Genomic DNA, 18,300 nt, shown 5'->3' on the forward strand with positions numbered 1-18,300 from the left:
TTGCTCTTGAACACTGAGGAGCTAAAGCAAAAGGAAGAAATGATGAAGTAAAAGAACTGAACAGAAGATTTCAAAGGGCGTCTTGAGAAGACAAAGTAAAGTATTATAAAGACATGTGCAAAGATTTGGAGATAGAAAACCAAAAGGGAAGAACATGCTCATCGTTTCTCAAGCTGAAAGAACTGAAGAAAAAATTCAAGACTCAAGTTGCAATAGTGAAAGATTCTATGGGGAAAACACAAAACGACGCAAGAAGCATCAAGAGAAGATGATGGAAGGAATACACAGAGTCATTATACCAAAAGGAATTAGTCGATATTCAACCATTTCAAGAGGTGGCATATGATCAGGAACTGATGGTACTCAAGGAAGAAGTCCAAGCTACTCTGAAGGCATTGGCAAAAAACAAGGCTCCAGGAATTGATGGAATATCAATTGAGATGTTTCGACAAACGGATACAGTGTTGGAGGTGCTCACTCGTCTATGCCAAGAAATATGGAAGACAGCTTCCTGGCCAACTGACTGGAAGAGATCCATATTTATGCCTATTCCCAAGAAAGGTGATCCAACTGAATGTGGAAATTATAGAACAATATCATCAATATCACATACAAGCAAAATTTTGCTGAAGATCATTCAAAAATGGCTGTAGCAGTATATCAACAGAGAACTGCCAGAAATTCAGGCCAGTTTCAGGAGAGGATGTGGAACCGGGGATATCATTGCTGATGTCGGATGGATCTTAGCTGAAAGCAGAGAATACCAGAAGGATGTTTACCTCTGTTTTATTGATTATGCAAAGGCATTCGACTGTGTGGATCATAACAAATTATGGATAACGTTGTGAAGAATGGGAATTCCAGAACACTTAATTGTGCTCATGAGGAACCTTTACATAGATCAAGAGGCAGTTAGTTGTTCGGACAGAACAAGGGGATACTGATTGGTTTAAAGTCAGGAAAGGTGTGTGTCAGGGTTGTATCCTTTCACCATACCCATTCAATCTGTACGCTGAGCAGATAATACGAGAAGCTGGACTGTATGAAGAAGAACAGGGCATCAGGATTGGAGGAAGGCTCATTACAACCTGTATTATGCACATAACACTACCTTGCTTGCTGAAAGTGAAGAGGACTTGAAGCATTTACCGATGTACATCAAAGACCAGTCTTCAGTATGGATTATACCTCAACATAAAGAAAATAAAAATTCTCAGAACTGGACCAATATGCCACATCATGATAAACAGAGAAAAGATTGAAGTTGTCAGGGATTTCATTTTACTTGAGTCCACAATCAACACCACTGGAACACCACCAACTTCCACTGGAAGCAGCAGTCAAGAAATCAAAAGATGCATTGCATTGGGCAAATCTACTGCAAAGATCCTCTTTAAAGTGCTGAAAAGCAAAGATGTCACCTTGAAGACTAAGGTGCGCCTGACCCAAGCCATGGTATTTTCAATCACATCATGTGCATGTGAAAGCTGGATAATGAATAAGGAAGACTGAAGAAGAATTGCCACCTTTGAATCATGGTGTTGATGAAGAATGTTGAATATACATACCACGGAGTGCCAAAAAAATGAACAAATCTGTCTTGGAAGAAGTAGAGCCAGAATGCTCCTGAGAAGCAAGGATGGTGAGACTGCATCTTGCATACTTTGGACATATTGTCAGGAGGGATCAGTCCCTGGAGAAGGACATCATACTTTGTAAAGTAGAGGGTGAACGAAAAAGAGGAAGACCCTTAAGGAGATGGATTGACACAGTGGTTGCAACAATGGGCTCAAGCATAACAATGATTGTAAGGATGGTGCAGGACTGGGTAGTGTTTCATTCTGTTTTATATAGGGTTGATATGCACTGGAACCAATTGGAGGGCACCTAACAACAACAATTTGCGTGTTTCATGTAAGTGAGATCACACAGTGTTTGTCCTGCAACTGACTAATTTTGCTCAGCGTGTTTTCAAGGTTCATTCATGTAGTGCCATGCATCAGGTCTTCATTTCTCTTTATGGCTGAGTAATGTCTCATTGTATATAGATACCGCATTTTTTTTTAATCCATTCATCTGTTGATGACATTTTGGCTATTGTGAAAATGCTGCAATGAACATTGGTGTACACGTTTCTGTTTGCCTTACTGCTTTCAGTTCTTGTGGGGATCTACCTAGGATCGGTATTTCTGGGTCATATGGTAGTTCTATGTTCAATTTTTTGAGGAACAGCCACAGTGGTTGTACCATGTTACATTCCCACCAGCAGTGGATGAGGGTTCCTGTTTCCCCACAACCTTCCCAACACCTACTGTTTCCTTTTTTTTGACCATTGCCATTCTAATCAGTGTGAAGTGGTATCCCGTTGTGGTTTTGATTTGCTTCTCGCTGGTGGTATAATGGTTAAGCGCTATGGCTGCTAAGCCGAAAGGTCAGCTGTTGGAATCCACCAGGCACTCCTTGGAAACTATGGGGCAGTTCTACTCTGTCTTATATGGTCACTATGAGTTGGAATAGAGTCAACCTTTGTGGGTTTGGTTTTTAACACATAATGACCTTGAGGATCTTTTTGTTGGTTGTTGGCTATTTGAATATCCTCCTTGGTGAATTGTCTGTTCAAGTCCTTTGCCTACTTTTTGACTGGGTCGTTTGTGTTTTTGTTAAGTTGTACAAGTATTTTATATACTTTGGATATTAGACTCTCATTGGATATATGTTTTTCCCCAAATTTTCTCCTAATCTGTAGGCTGCCTCTTGACTTTTTTGATTAAGTACTTTGATGAACAAAAGTATTTAACTTTTATGAGGTCCCATTTATCTATTTTATCTTTTGTGCTTGTGCTTTTGTCATATCTGATATTCCATTACTAAAAACTAGGTCCCACAGCTTTCCCCTACTTTTTCTTCAAAGCGAAATTAATTTTAATAATGTTTTACTTAACTCAAAGTACCCAAAATATTATCATTTCGACATGCAATCAATATAAAAAAAAATTAGTGAACTAATTTACATTCTTTTAATCATAGTCTTTGAAACACGGTGTGCAGTTTACACTTAGAGAACATCAAAATCGCATTAGCTGAATTTCAAGAGCCTAGTAGCCACATGGAAACCCCAGTGGCGTAGTGGTTAAGAACTACGGCTGCTAAGCAAAAGGTTGGCAGTTGGAATCCACTAGGCCCTCTCTGGAAACCCTAATGGGGCAGTTCTACTCTGTCCTACAGGGTTTCCTGTGAGACGGAATCCACTCGACGGCAACGGGTTTGGTTTAATAGCCACACGTGGCTAGTGGCCCCAGTACTGGACAACTCTGGCCTCAGAATTTGCCCGCCAATCCCCTGGCAGCCAGAAAAAGATGGCAGGGGCGTTTAACACTTTGGGACTGAGAGAGGCAACCTCGGGAAGACATGAGACCCTGTGATATTGAGACCTCTCAGTCAGCCTCTCCCCCCTCCCCCCACGGGCTCCGCCAGGCAGCACCAAAGACAAGCGAGAGGCACCGCAGGAAAGTGCCCAGGCGGAAGAGTAGAAGTGGTGGAAGCGCGGCGGGCGCCTGCACGCAAGCGCGCCCCGCAGGCGCACAAACCCAGCCAGGTGCCCTAGCAACGCGGTTCCACGCCAGGGTCTCGCCCGATGAAGTGGCATTGCCGGGACTTCCAGTCCCACCAGTCGATCTCAGCTCTTTCCTCTTCACGGTTCTTCCCTGTCGTTCCTTCCTCTCCCTTTTCCCTGGTTCCCATCTCGGTGTGTGCCCCGAGAGCCCGGGCCGGCTTTTAAAATGAATGCCCGTGGTTTCCGCGGGGGAGGCAACTTCTGCGCCCCTGGCTCGCCCTCTTCGGGGTGGGCTGGCTGCTGGGTTGGCTGGGGCTGCTTCTGCACGGCTCTCTAACTCCCCACGTGGGCTTTGGTTAACTTCTGCGAAGAGGACCGAGAGACTGAGTCCGGCAAAAGGTGAGGATCAAAGGGAGAGAATGTGAGGCGAAGGCTTTGGGTGGGACCTTGGGGCCGGCCAGGCCAACTCTAACTCAGAACGCGCAGGCCCTCTCTATGGGTCAGTCTCCAGGTCTCTCAACCTCTGAGATGCTGGCTGCCTTCCACAGGGATCCTGAACTCTTTTTCGCTGACCCTCTTTCCCTCCCTCTTGTCTCTTCTCCCCCCTCGGTTCCTCCTCCTCTTTCTCAGCTCCTCCCCTTGCTCCTCCTCTTTCCCTTTCCCTTCCCCCTCCTCAGTTGTTCCTTCCCCTCAGTTTCCTTTCTTCCCCTCCCACACCTGTTTTGGCTCCTCCCTCCTCCCCTTTGGCCCCTCTCTCTTCTCTTCCTGCCTCCTCCCACCTAGGCTCCTCCTCTCCTCACATCGCCCCTCCCCACACCTCCCCACTCTTCCCTCCTCTCCGGCCCCTCGCCCTGCCCCTTCCCCTCTGCTCTGGCCCCTCGCCCTGCCCCTTCCCCTCTGCTCTACCTCCTCCCTCGAAACTCCTCCCCTTCCCCCTTCCTCTTGGCTCCTCTTCCCCCTCACTCTTGGCTCCTCTCCCGTGGCTTCTCCCTCTCCCTCTTAAATAGGGAAATTAATTCCTTGTTTAACATGTGTGGCAAATCCTTTTTCCAAGTCTGTCGTCTTTTTTTTAAAAAACATGTTTTATTGTATTTTTGGTACAAATGTACACAGCTAAATATGCTCCCATTCAACAATTTCTACATATAATGTTCAGTGACATGGGTTACATTCTTTACATTGTGTCAACATTCTCATTATTTCCATTCTGGTTATTTCACGGGCATTAACTTAGTCTCACTGCCCCCGAACTTCTCATCTGTGCTTTAGAGTAACTATTGTCCATTTCGTCTCATATAGATAATTTCTTAAAAGAGCACAGTACTCAAGGATGACATTCTTTACTTTTTGAGCTAACCTGCTATTTAATTAAAAGGAGACTTTAAGGGATAATTTCAAGGTTTAAAGCTTCAGGGTTTAAAGAGTATCTTAGGGCAATAGTCTCAGGGGTTCCTCCAGTCTCAATGGGTCCAGTAAGTCTGGATTCTTTGAGAATAATGTTCCACATTTTTCTCTCTATCAGGAAACATATATTGTGTCCCTGATCAGAAAGTTTGGTAGTGGTAGTCAGGCACTATCTAGTTCTTCTGGTCCCAAGGTAAAAGAGGCAGTGGTTCATGGAGACAATGAGTTCTTTCTCTGATTCTTGAGTTTCTTCCTTTCTCTTGCTCCAGATGAATAGAGACAAATAGTTGTAAATTAGATGGCCACTTCTCAACCTACCTGGATCAATGGAGAATGAAGAACACCAAGGACACAAGGTGATTACAAGCCCAAGAGACAGAAAGGGCCACATGAACCAGAGACTTACATCATCCTGAGACCAGAAGAGCTAGATGGTGCCCGACTACAACCCATGACTGCCCTGACAGGGAACACAACAGAGCACCCGTGAGGGAGCAGGAGAGCAGTGGGATGCAGACCCCAAATTCTCATAAAAAGACCAGACTTAATGGTCTGACTGAGACTAGAAGGACCCCAGTGGTCATGGCCCCCAGACCTTCTGTTGGCCCATGACAGGAACCATTCCCGAAGCCATCTCTTCAGACATGGATTGGACTGGACAATGGGTTGGAGAGGGATGCTGGTGAGGAGTGAGCTTCTTGAATCAGGTGGACACTTGAAACTATGTTGGCATCTCCTGCCTCGAGGGGAGATGAGAGGGTGGAGGGGGTTAGAAGCTGGCGAAATGGACCCGGAAAGAGAGAGTGGATGGAGAGAGCCGGCTGTCTCATTAGGGGGAGAGTAATTGGGAGTGTGTAGCAAGGTGTATATGGGTTTTTGTGTGAAAGACTGACTTCATTTGTAAACTTTAACTTAAAGCACAATAAAAATTATAAAAAAAATTAGATGGCCACTTGTAAGCTTTTAAGATCCCAGATGCTACTCACCAAACTAGGAGGTAGAACATAAACTTTAAGAACTATGTTGTGCCACTTGACTGAATCGTCCCACGAGACCATGTCAGTTGTCTTTTGATTTTGCTTACAATGGCTCTTTACAATTTATTCTAATTTATCAATTTTTTTATAGCTTCTGAGTTTTGCGTCCTACTTTGAAAACCGTTTCCTATGCCAGCTAAGCTTGTAAAGTAATTCTCCCATGGCTTCTTCTACTACTTTTATGGCTTAAATTTTTAACATTTAAGCATGATTCATTTGGAATATTTCCTGGTATAGTGTATGGGGTAAAGATCCCACTTAACATTTTCGTTCAGATTGCTGACCACTTGTCATAACTCCATTTATTGAATTATTCATCTAGTTCATTTGAGACACCATCCAGTTTCCTTTAAATGCAGTAAACTCCAAAGCACATTCCAAAATATAGTTCAAATTTTATGCTACTTTGCCTTGTCAGTTTTTGTACTCCAGGGTGTACATTACTATACTTAATTATCTGCTGTTCTTTCAGAAACTTAATTTTTTTTAGTGTTTTCAGTTTTTTTATTGTGCCTTAAGTGAAAGTTTACAGTTCAAGTCAGTTCCTCATAAAAAATTTATACACACTTTGCTATGTGACCCTAGTTGCTGTCCCTATAATGTGACAGCACACTCCTCCTTTTCACCCTGTATTTCCCGTATCCATTCAACCAGCTTCTGTCCCTCTCTGCCTTCTCATCTTACCTCTGGACAGGAGCTGCCCATTTAGTCTCATCTACTTGAGCTAAGAAGCACACTCTTCATAAGTAATATTTTATGTCTTATGTTCCAGTCTAATCTTTGTCTGAAGAGTTGGCTACGGAAATGGTTTTAGTTTTGGGCTAACAGAGAGTCTGGGGGCTATGTCTTCTGGGGCCCCTCCAGTTTCAGTCAGACCAGTAAGTCTGGTCTTTTTACAAGAATTTGAGTTCTGCACCCCACTTTTCTCCCGCTATGCCAGGGACTTTCTTCTGTTGTGTTCCCTGTCAGGGTGGTCATTGGTGGTAGCCAGGCACCACCTAGTTCTTCTGGTCTCATGCTGATGGAGTCTCTGGTTTATGAGCCCTTTCTGTCTCTTGGGCTCATTTTTTCCTTGTGTCTTTGGTGCTCTTCATTCCCCTTTGCTCCAGGTGGGTTGGGATCAATTGATGTGTCTTAGATGGCCGCTTGCAAGCTTTTAAGACCGCAGACACTACTCACCAATCTGGAATGCAGAACATTTTCTTAATAACCTTTGTTATGCTGATTGACCTAGATGTCCGCTGAAACCGTGGTCCCCAGACTGCTGACCCTGCTACTTTGTCCTTCAAAGTGTTTGGTTGTATTCAGGAAACTCCTTAGCTTTTTGTTTAGTCCAGTTGTGCTGACTTCCCCTGTATTGGTTTAGTCCAGCTGTGCTGACTTCCCCTGTATTATGTGTTGTCCTTCCCTTCACCTAAAATAATTCTTGTCTACTATCTAATTAGTGAATACCCTCCCCTCCCTCCCCACCCTCATAACGATCAAAGAATGTTTCCTTCTGTGTTTAAATCTTCTCTTGAGTTCTTATAATAGTGGTCTCATACAATATTTGTTCTTTTGCGACTAATTTCACTCAGCATAATGCTTTCCAGATTCATCCATGTTATGAGATGTTTCATGGATTCATAGATGTTCTTTACTTTTGTGTAGTATTCCATTGTGTGAATATACCATAATTTGTTTATCCATTTTTCTGTTGATGGGCACCTAGATTGTTTCCATCTTTTTGCTGTTGTGAACAGTGCTGCAGTTAACATGGGTGTACATATATCTATTCATGCGAGGGCTCTTATTTCTCTAGGATATATTCCAGGGAGTGGGATTGCTGGGCAGTATGGTACTTCTATTTCTAGCTTTTTAAGGAAGCACCAAATCAATTTTCAAAGTGATTGTACCATTTTTACATTCCCACCGGCAGTGTATAAGTGTTCCAGTCACTCCACAACCTCTCCAACATTTATCATTTTGTGTTTTTGGGATTAATGCTGGCCTTGTTGGGATGAGATGGAATCTCATTGTAGTTTTGATTTGCATTTCTGTAATGGCTAATGATCCTGAGCATTTGCTCATGTATCTGTTAGCTGCCTGAATGTCTTTTTTGGTGAAGTGCCTGTTCATATCCTTTGCTCATTTTTTAATTGGGTTATTTGTCTTTTTGTAGTTGAGTTTTTGCAGTATTTTGTAGATTTTATAGATCAGGCGCTGACCGGAAATCTCATAGCTAAAAAACTTTTTCCCAGTCTGTAGGTAATCTTTTTACTCTTTTGGTGAAGTCTTTGGATGAGCATAGGTATTTGATTTTTAGGAGCTCCCAGTTATCTAGTTTTTCTTCTGTGTTGTTAGTAATGTTTTGTATACTGTTTATGCTATGTATTAGGGCTCCTAACGTTGTCCCTATTTTTTCTTTCATGATCTTTATCATTTTAGGTTTTATATTTAGGTCTTTGATCCATTTTGACTTCATATTTGTGCATGGTGTGAAGTATGGGTCGTTTCATTTTTTTGCAGATGGATATCCAGTTATGCCAGCACTGATTGTTAAAAAGACTGTCTTTTCCTCATTTAACTGCTTTGGAGCCTTTGTCAAATATCAACTGCTTATATGTGGATGGATTTATGTCTGGCTTCTCAATTCCGTTCCATTGGTCTATGTGTCTGTTGTCGTACCAGTACCACGCTGTGGCAGTATAATAGATTCTAAAATCAGGTAGAGTAAGGCCTCCCACTTTGTTCTTCTTTTTCAGTAATGCTTTACTTATCTGGGGCCTCTTTCCCTTCCATATGAAGTTGGTGATTTGTTTCTCAATCTCGTTAGAAAATGTCATTGGAATTTGGATTGGAATTGCATTAAATCTATAGATCGCTTTTGGTAGAATAGACACTTTTATAATGTTAAGTCTTCCTATCCACGAGCAAGGTGTATTTGTCCACTTACGTAGGTCTCTTTTGGTTTCTTGCAGAAGTGTTTTGTACTTTTCTTTGCATAAGTCTTTTACATCTCTGGTAAGATTTATTCCTAAGTATTTTATCTTCTTGGGGGCTACTGTAAATGATATTGATTTGGTGATTTCCTCTTCAGTGTTCTTTTTGTTGGTGTAGAGGAATCCAACTGATTTTTATGTTTATCTTCTGTCCTGACACTCTGCTCAACTCTTCTATTAGTTTCAGCAGTTTTCTTGAGGACTCTTTAGGGTTTTCTGTGTATAAGATAATGTTGTGTGCAAATAGAGATACTTTTACTACTTCCTTACCAATATGGATGCCCTTTATTTCTTTATCTAATTGCGCTGGCTAGGACCTCCAGCACAATGTTGAGTAAGAGTGGTGATAAAGGGCATCCTTGTCTGGTTCCTATTCTCAAGGGGAAGGCTTTCAGAGTCTCTCCATTTGGAATGATGCTGGCTGTTGGCTTTGTATAAATGCCGTTTATTATGGAGAGGAATTTCCCTTCTATTCATATGTTGCTGAGAGTTTTTATCATGAATGAATGTTGAACTTTGTCAAATGACTTTTCTGCATCAATTGATAAGATCATGTGGTTCTTGTCTTTTATTTATATGATGGATTGCATTGATTGTTTTGCTAATGTTGAACCATCCCTGCATACCTGGTATGAATGCCACTTGGTCATAATGAATTATTTTTCTGATATGTTGTTGAATTCTATTGGCTAGAATTCTATAGAGGATTTTTGAATCTATGTTCATTAGGGATATTGCTCTGTAATGTTCCTTTTTTGTGATGTCTTTACTGGTTTTGGTATCAGGGTTATGCTTTCTTCATAGAATGAGTTTGGGAGTATCGTATCCTTTTCTATGCTCTGAAATACCTTTAGTAGTAGTGGTGTTAACTCTTCTCTGAAAGTTTGGTAGAATTCTCCAGTGAAGCCATCCAAGCCAGGGTTTTTTTTTTTTGTTGTTGGGAGGTTTTTAATTGCCTTTTAAATCTCTTCTCTTGTTATGCGTTCATTTAGTTGTTCTACCTCTGTTTGTGTTAGTTTAAGTAGGTACTGTGCTTGTAGAAATTTGTCCATTTCTCCTAAGTTTTCAAATTTGTTAGAGTACAGTTTTTCATGGTATTCTGTTATGATTCTTTTAATTTCAGTTGGGTCATTTGTGATATAACCCATCTCATTTCTTATTTAGGTTATTTGCTTCCTCTCCTGTTTTTCTTTTGTTAAGTTTTGCTAGTGGTTTATCGATTCTGTCGATCTTTTCAAAGAACTAGCTTTTGGTCTTGTTAACTCTTTCAGTTGTTTTTCTATTCTCTATTTCTTTTAATTTTCTTTCAGAAACTTTTGCCTGTTCACCTTTATATAAGTGATATGTTGCCATTGATAAGTTTCTGAGTAGATTTCACTACGTGCATGTAGAATTCTCTTATTTTGCAGAGTTATCGTAGTTCCATTTATATTTGTTCCCAAACTTGATAATTTTCTGTATCTTCTCCTTAAAAAAAAAAACAAACTAAATTTACGGTAAAGCTGATAACAGATGTTTAATTTTTTTTTCTTTTCGCAGCCCGTGGAGTTTTCAAAAAGGATAGTTATTACCCAAGTTCTGCTGTTTTAGTGGTTTAAAAATCAAATCTGGTTACCTATCAGGAACAAAGCTGAGATCTAGGAATTAACCAGAAATAGCCAGTGAAGAGCCAGAGTAGATGTCAAAATGTTCATGAACTAAATCTCATGCCCTCAGATGTACTTTTATACCTAGTTTTAATGTATGGCTATTTACTTCCACAAATTGAAGCCCTGTTCTCTGGCAGATAACAGCTGACAACCTGAACGAAAGAGACATAACAACTTTACAAACGTTTAGTTTTAGGGCAAAGAGCTCTTCTGGTCCCATTTGATCCTGAGGATATCACAGTGTTAAAGCAGGTACAATCATTGATATTTAAAATAACCCTGCATCATCAAGGAAGTTAAATTGTCATCATATGTTCTGTTTAAAATAGGAAAGAGTGAAGTGTATTTTAGAATGATTCTTATAAAAATGGTTAAAATAATACAAGAAAAGTACTTACGCAGGTAGCTTTAATTAACCCTTGGAGAATATGATGCATTCCATGGACTCCATGGGCTCTATGAAGCCTTTTAAAACTGAAAAGAGGATTTGGTGAATATGTGTGTTTTTTTGGAAAGAGAAGCCAGTACTTTCGTCATGTTCTCCAAGGGTTCAATAATTTATACAAGGTTAAGAATGGCAGAGGTATCTGAAAAATTTATGTATCCAGAGAACCCAGTGGTGCTAGATAAATGAAATGTTATAAATTTCTAATACTCTGTTTAAAATCTATAACAGTACTAAGTTACAAATTTGTAAAAAAAAATTTTTTTTAAGTATACAGTAATTATAAAATGATGGTAGCAATAAGCCTAATTACCTTTCATTTACTTCATTATGGATTTTTCAAGTGATACCTTATCTTACCTTGTGTTATTAATGAATTTTTTCCTTTCTTTTAGTCATCAAACTATTTAAGAATATAATAGACTCAGTGGAATTTGTGCTACCTTATGAATATGATACGTAAGTGTGGTATGAAGTATGGTATGATATAATTGTGTTAAAATGTGCCTTAACTTTTTTTAAAGATAGCGAATGAAAGCCCTGAATGTATTAATAAATGTTGTGGTAATTTTTTAATAAAGGTGACAAGGAAAAAATATTTGAATAGAGAGTTCTCAATGTGAGGCAAATGCTTAAAAAATTAGGAAATTGTTATACTTGATTTTTCTTTCTAAGGTAGGCAAGGTTTAAATCTACTACATTTTGGAATTAGAAAACATATTTTTGGAGAGTTGCAGATTATTTGCAAAACATGGAATAGATAGGTGTATGCTAAGTTTTTTTAATGGCTGAAGGTGCTTAGTTTAGTCATGAGTAGTTATATGATTAAAATTAAATATGATGCATCATTTGAGGAATAACAATAAATAATATGCTTTTTAGAAAAAATGATTATAGTTCCCTATGGTATTACTTTATTTCTTCTAACAAAGCAGAAATCAAGTTATGTCTGATTGTCATTAAAATACCGCATACAAATGTAGAGTGCTAGTACGAGTATTTAAAATATTATACAGGACTAGTATTTATTTTATCTTCTACTTAAGCCATTTTATATTTAAATTTACTTAAAGGCAGTTGTAATTTTTTCACCTAGTTGCCTTCTGATTTCTGAGTGTGGGAATGTGTTCGGGAGAGGGGCCCTTTGTTTTTAAGATCCCTTTGATCAGAAAGGAAACCTGGTGGGTAGTGGTTAAGAGCTATGGCCGCTAACCGAAAGGCTGGCATTCTGAATCCATCAGGCGCTCCTTGGAAACTGTATGGGGCAGCTCTACTCTGTTCTGTAGGGTTGCTGTGAGTCAGAGTCGCCTCGATGGCAACTTTTTTTGTTTTTTGTATTTAATCAGAACTGGTAATTGCAGTTTCTAAATCTCCAGAATTAGTACAAGCTTTAAACTTTTGGTTTCCTTATTTTTATGTAATTTGCAGTTTAACCCTGAAAATAATATTGTTTTCTTCTTTTTAAAGATTGTGATTTCCTACATTTAAAAACTCACAAGCCGTACCACAAGCATTTTCAATAATGAATTCATCATTATCCAAGGTTAAACAATGTAAAGAGAAATATCTAATACAGTATATTAATTGGACGCATTCTGGGTCATATTTTTAGAAGGATCTACCATTAACAGTGGAGGGGCTAGATAAATTGCAAAGGTTGATTTCTTTGCTGATATTTTTACCTTACTTGAACCTCTTACAGCTTTTTTTTTTTAATTAACTTTTATTGAGCTTCAAGTGAACGTTTACAAATCCAATCAGTCTGTCACATATAAGTTTATATACACCTTACTCCGTACTCCCACTTGCTCTCCCCCTAATGAGTCAGCCCTTCCAGTCTCTCCTTTCGTGACAATTTTGCCAGCTTCCAACTCTCTCTATCCTCCCATCCCCCCTCCAGACAGGAGATGCCAACACAGTCTCAAGTGTTCACCTGATACAAATAGCTCACTCTTCATCAGCATCTCTCTCCTACCCACTGTCCAGTCCCTTTCATGTCTGATGACTTGTCTTCGGGGATGGTTCCTGTCCTGGGTCAACAGAAGGTTTGGGGACCATGACCGCCAGGATTTCTCTAGTCTCAGTCAGACCATTAAGTATGGTCCTTTTATGAGAATTCGGAGTCTGCATCCCACTGATCTCCTGCTCCCTCACGGGTTCTCTGTTGTGCTCCCTATCGGGGCAGTCATCGATTGTGGCCAGGCACCAACTAGTTCTTCTGGTCTCAGAATGATGTCAGTCTCTGGTTCATGTGGCACTTTCCGTCTCTTGGGCTCTTAGTTATCATGTGACCTTGGTGTTCTTCATTCTCCTTTGATCCAGGTGGGTTGAGACCAATTGATGCATCTTAGATGGCCGCTTGTTGGCATTTAGGACCCCAGACGCCACATTTCAAAGTGGGTTGCAGAATGTTTTCATAATAGAATTATTTTGCCCATTGACTTAGAAGTCCCCTCAAACCAAGTTCCCCAGACCCCAGCCCCTGCTCCGCTGACCTTTGATGCTTTCATTTTCTCCCGGAAACCTCTTTGCTTTTAGTCCAGTCCAATTAGGCTGACCTTCCTTGTATTGAGTGTTGTCTTTCCCTTCACCCAAAGCAGTTCTTATCTACAGATTGATCAATAAAAAGCCCTCTCCCTCCCTCCCTCCCTCCCCCCTTTGTAACCACAAAAGTATGTGTTCTTCTCCGTTTTTTCTATTTCTCAAGATCTTATAATAGTGGTCTTATACAATATTTGTCCTTTTGCCTCTGACTCATTTCGCTCAGCATAATGCCTTCCAGATTCCTCCATGTTATGAAATGTTTCAGAGATTCGTCACTGTTCTTTATCGATGCGTAGTATTCCATTGTGTGAATATACCACAATTTATTTACCCATTCATCCGTTGACGGACATCTTGGTTGCTTCCAGCTTTTTGCTATTGTAAACAGAGCTGCAATAAACATGGGTGTGCATATATCTGTTTCTGTGAAGGCTCTTGTATCTCTAGGGTATATTCCGAGGAGTGGGATTTCTGGGTTGTATGGTAGTTCTATTTCTAACTGTTTAAGATAACGCCAGATGGATTTCCAAAGTGGTTGTACCATTTTACAATCCCACCAGCAGTGTATGAGAGTTCCAATCTCTCCGCAGCCTCTCCAACATTTATTATTTTGTGTTTTTTGGATTAATGCCAGTCTAGTTGGTGTCAGATGGAATCTCATTGTAGTTTTAATTTGCATTTCTCTAATGGCTAATGATCGGGAGCATTTTCTCATGTATCTGTTGGCTGCCTGAATATCTTCTTTAGTGAAATGTGTGTTCATATCCTTTGCCCACTTCTTGATTGGGTTGTTTGTCTTTTTGTGGTTGAGTTTTGACAGAATCATGTAGATTTTAGAGATCAGGCACTGGTCTGAGATGTCATAGCTGAATATTCTTTCCCAGTCTGTAGGTGGTCTTTTTACTCTTTTGGTGAAGTCTTTGGATGAGCATAGGTGTTTGATTTTTAGGAGCTCCCAGTTATCTGGTTTCTCTTCATCATTTTTGGTAATGTTTTGTATTCTGTTTATGCCCTGTATTAGGGCTCCTAGGGTTGATCCTATTTTTTCTTCCATGATCTTTATCGTTTTAGTCTTTATGTTTAGGTCTTTGATCCACTTGGAGTTAGTTTTTGTGCAAGGTGTCAGGTATGGGTCCTGTTTCATTCTTTTGCAAATGGATATCCAGTTATGCCAGCACCATTTGTTAAAAAGGCTATCTTTTCCCCAATTGACTGACACTGGTCCTTTGTCAAATATCAGCTGCTCATACGTGGATGGATTTATATCTGGGTTCTCAATTCTGTTCCATTGGTCTATGTGCCTGTTGTTGTACCAGTACCAGGCTGTTTTGACTACTGTAGCTGTATAATAGGTTCTGAAATCAGGTAAAGTGAGGCCTCCCACTTTCTTCTTCTTTTTCAGTAATGTTTTGCTTATCCGGGGGTTCTTTCCCTTCCATATGAAATTAGTGATTTGTTTCTCTATCCCCTTAAAATATGACATTGGTATTTGGATTGGAAGTGCGTTATATGTATAGATGGCTTTTGGTAGAATAGACATTTTTACTATGTTAAGTCATCCTATCCATGAGCAGGGTATGTTTTTCCCCTTAAGTATGTCCTTTTGAATTTCTTGTAGCAGAGTTTTATAGTTTTCTTTGTATAGGTCTTTTACATCCTTGGTAAGATTTATTCCTAAGTATTTTATCTTCTTGGGGGCTACTGTGAATGGTATTGATTTGGTTATTTCCTCTTCGGTGTTCTTTTTGTTGATGTAGAGGAATCCAAGTGATTTTTGTATGTTTATTTTATAACCTGAGACTCTTCCAAACTCTTCTGTTAGTTTCAGTAGTTTTCTGGAGGATTCCTTAGGGTTTTCCATGTATACGATCATGTCATCTGCAAATAGTGATAGCTTTACTTCCTCCTTACCAATCTGGATACCCTTTATTTCTTTGTCTAGCCTAATTGCCCTGGCTAGGACTTCAAGTACGATGTTGAATCAGAGCGGTGATAAAGGGCATCCTTGTCTGGTTCCCATTCTCAAGGGAAATGCTTTCAGGTTCTCTCCATTTAGAGTGATATTGGCTGTTGGCTTTGCATAGATGCCCTTTATTATGTTGAGGAATTTTCCTTCAATTCCTATTTTGGTAAGAGTTTTTATCATAAATGGGTGTTGAACTTTGTCAAATGCCTTTTCTGCATCTATTGATAAGATCATGTGGTTTTCATCTTTTGTTTTATTTATGTGATGGATTACACTAAGGTTTTTCTAATATTAAACCAGCCTTGCATACCTGGTATAAATCCCACTTGATCGTGGTGAATTATTTTTTTGATGTGTTGTTGGATTCTATTGGCTAGAATTTTGTTGAGGATTTTTGCATCTATGTTCATGAGGGATATAGGTCTAAAATTTTCTTTTTTTGTAATGTCTTTACCTGGTTTTGGTATCAGGGAGATGGTAGCTTCATAGAATGAGTTGGGTAGTATTCCGTCTTTTTCTATGCTTTGAAATACCTTCAATAGTAATGGTGTTAAGTCTTCTCTGAAGGTTTGGTAGAACTCTGCAGTGAAGCCGTCTGGGCCAGGACTTTTTTTTGTTGGAAGTTTTTTGATTACCGTTTCAATCTCTCTTTTTGTTATGGGTCTATTTAGTTGTTCTACTTCTGAATGTGTTAGTTTAGGTAGGTAGTATTGTTCCAAGAATTTATCCATTTCTTCTAGGTTTTCAAATTTGTTAGAGTACAATTTTTCGTAGTAATCTGAAATGATTCTTTTAATTTCATTTGGCTCTGTTGTGATGTGGTCCTTCTTGTTTCTTATTTGGGTTCTTTGTTTCCTTTCCTGTTTTTCTTTCGTCATTCTGGCCAGTGGCTTATCAATTTTGTTAATTTTTTCAAAGAACCAGCTTTTGGCTTTGTTAATTCTTTCAATTGTTTTTCTGTTCTCTAATTCATTTAGTTCAGCTCTAATTTTTATTATTTGTTTTCTTCTGGTGCCTGATGGGTTCTTTTGTTGCTCAGTTTCTATTTGTTCAAGTTGTCGGGACAGTTCTCTGATTTTGGCTCTTTCTTCTTTTTGTATGTGTGCATTTATCGATATAAATTGGCCTCGGAGCACTGCTTTTGCTGTGTCCCAGAGGTTTTGATAGGAAGTATTTTCATTCTCGTTGGTTTCTAAGAATTTCCTTATTCCCTCCTTGATGTCTTCTATAACCCAGTCTTTTTTCAGGAGGGTATTGTTCATTTTCCAAGTATTTGATTTCTTTTCCCTAGTTTTTCTGTGATTGATTTCTAGCTTCATTGCGTTGTGGTCTGAGAAGATGCTTTGTAATATTTCGATGTTTTGGATTCTGCAAAGATTTGTTTTATGACCTAATATGTGGTCTTTTCTAGAGAATGTTCCATGTGCACTAGAAAAAAAAGTATATTTTGCAGCAGTTGGGTGGAGAGTTCTGTATAAGTCGATGAGGTCAAGTTGGTTGATTGTTGTAAGTAGGTCTTCCGTGTCTCTATTGAGCTTCTTACTGGATGTCCTGTCCTTCTCCGAAAGTGGTGTGTTGAAGTCTCCTACTATAAATGTGGAGGTGTCTATCTCACTTTTCAGTTCTGTTAAAATTTGATTTATGTATCTTGCAGCCCTGTCATTGGGTGCATAAATGTTTAATATGGTTATGTCTTCCTGATCAATTGTCCCTTTTATCATTGTATAGTGTCCTTCTTTATCCTTTGTGGCGAATTTAAGTCTAAAGTCTATTTTGTCAGAAATTACTATTGCTACTCCTCTTCTTTTTTGCTTATCGTTTGCTTGATATATTTTTTTCCATCCTTTGAGTTTTAGTTTGTTTGTGTCTCTAAGTCTAAGGTGTGTCTCTTGTAGGCAGCATATAGATGGATCGTGTTTCTTTATCCAGTCCGTGACTCTCTGTCTCTTTACTGGTGCATTTAGTCCATTTACATTCAGCGTAATTATAGATAAATAAGTTTTTAGTGCTGTCATTTTGATGCCTTTTCATGTGTGTTGTTGGCCATTTCATTTTTCCACATGCTTTTTTGTGCTGAGACGTTTTTCTTAGTAGCTTGTGAGATCCTCATTTTCATAATGTTTAACTTTGTGTTTGTTGAGTCGTTACGTTTTTCTTGGCTTTTTTCTTGAGTTATGGAATTGATATTCCTTTTTGTGGTTACCTTATTATTTACCCCTGTTTTTCTAAGTAAAAACCTAACTTGTATCCTTCTATATCGCCTTGTATCACTCTCCATCTGGCAGTTCAATGCCTCCTATATTTAGTCCCTCTTTTTGATTATTGTGATCGTTTATCTATTGATTTCCATGATTTCCTGTTATGTGTATTATTTTGTTTATTTATTTATTTTTTAGAATTAGTCTTAATTTGTTTGTTTTTGTGCTTTCCCTATTTGAGTCGCGTTGATATCAGGACGTTCTGTTTTGTGACCTTGTATTGTGCTGGTACCTGATATTATTGGTCATCAGGCCAAACAATCTCCTTTAGCATTTCTTGCAGTCTTGGTTTAGTTTTTGCAAATTCTCTAAACTTGTGTTTATCTGTAAATATCTTAATTTCTCCTTCATATTTCAGAGAGAGTTTTGCTGGATATATGATCCTTGGTTGGCAGTTTTTCTCCTTCAGTGCTCTGTATACGTCGTCCCATTCCCTTCTTGCCTGCATGGTTTCTGCTGAGTA

The 18,300-nt window shown here is 39.3% G+C and overlaps 1 long non-coding RNA gene across 3 annotated transcripts in view; it reads left to right on the plus strand.

Annotated features, from left to right (window-relative positions):
* The first annotated feature begins 11,407 nt into the window (after positions 1–11,407).
* Positions 11,408–18,300, plus strand: part of LOC135228801 (uncharacterized) — a 69,212-nt gene continuing 62,319 nt past the window's right edge. For all 3 annotated transcript variants that reach the window (XR_010319660.1, XR_010319658.1, XR_010319659.1), the window contains exon 1: positions 11,408–11,528. This is a non-coding gene — a long non-coding RNA (uncharacterized LOC135228801). The remainder of the gene's footprint in view (positions 11,529–18,300) is intronic.

The sequence above is a fragment of the Loxodonta africana genome, chromosome X (genome assembly GCF_030014295.1).
Source record: "Loxodonta africana isolate mLoxAfr1 chromosome X, mLoxAfr1.hap2, whole genome shotgun sequence".
Taxonomy (NCBI): Eukaryota; Metazoa; Chordata; class Mammalia; order Proboscidea; family Elephantidae; genus Loxodonta; species Loxodonta africana.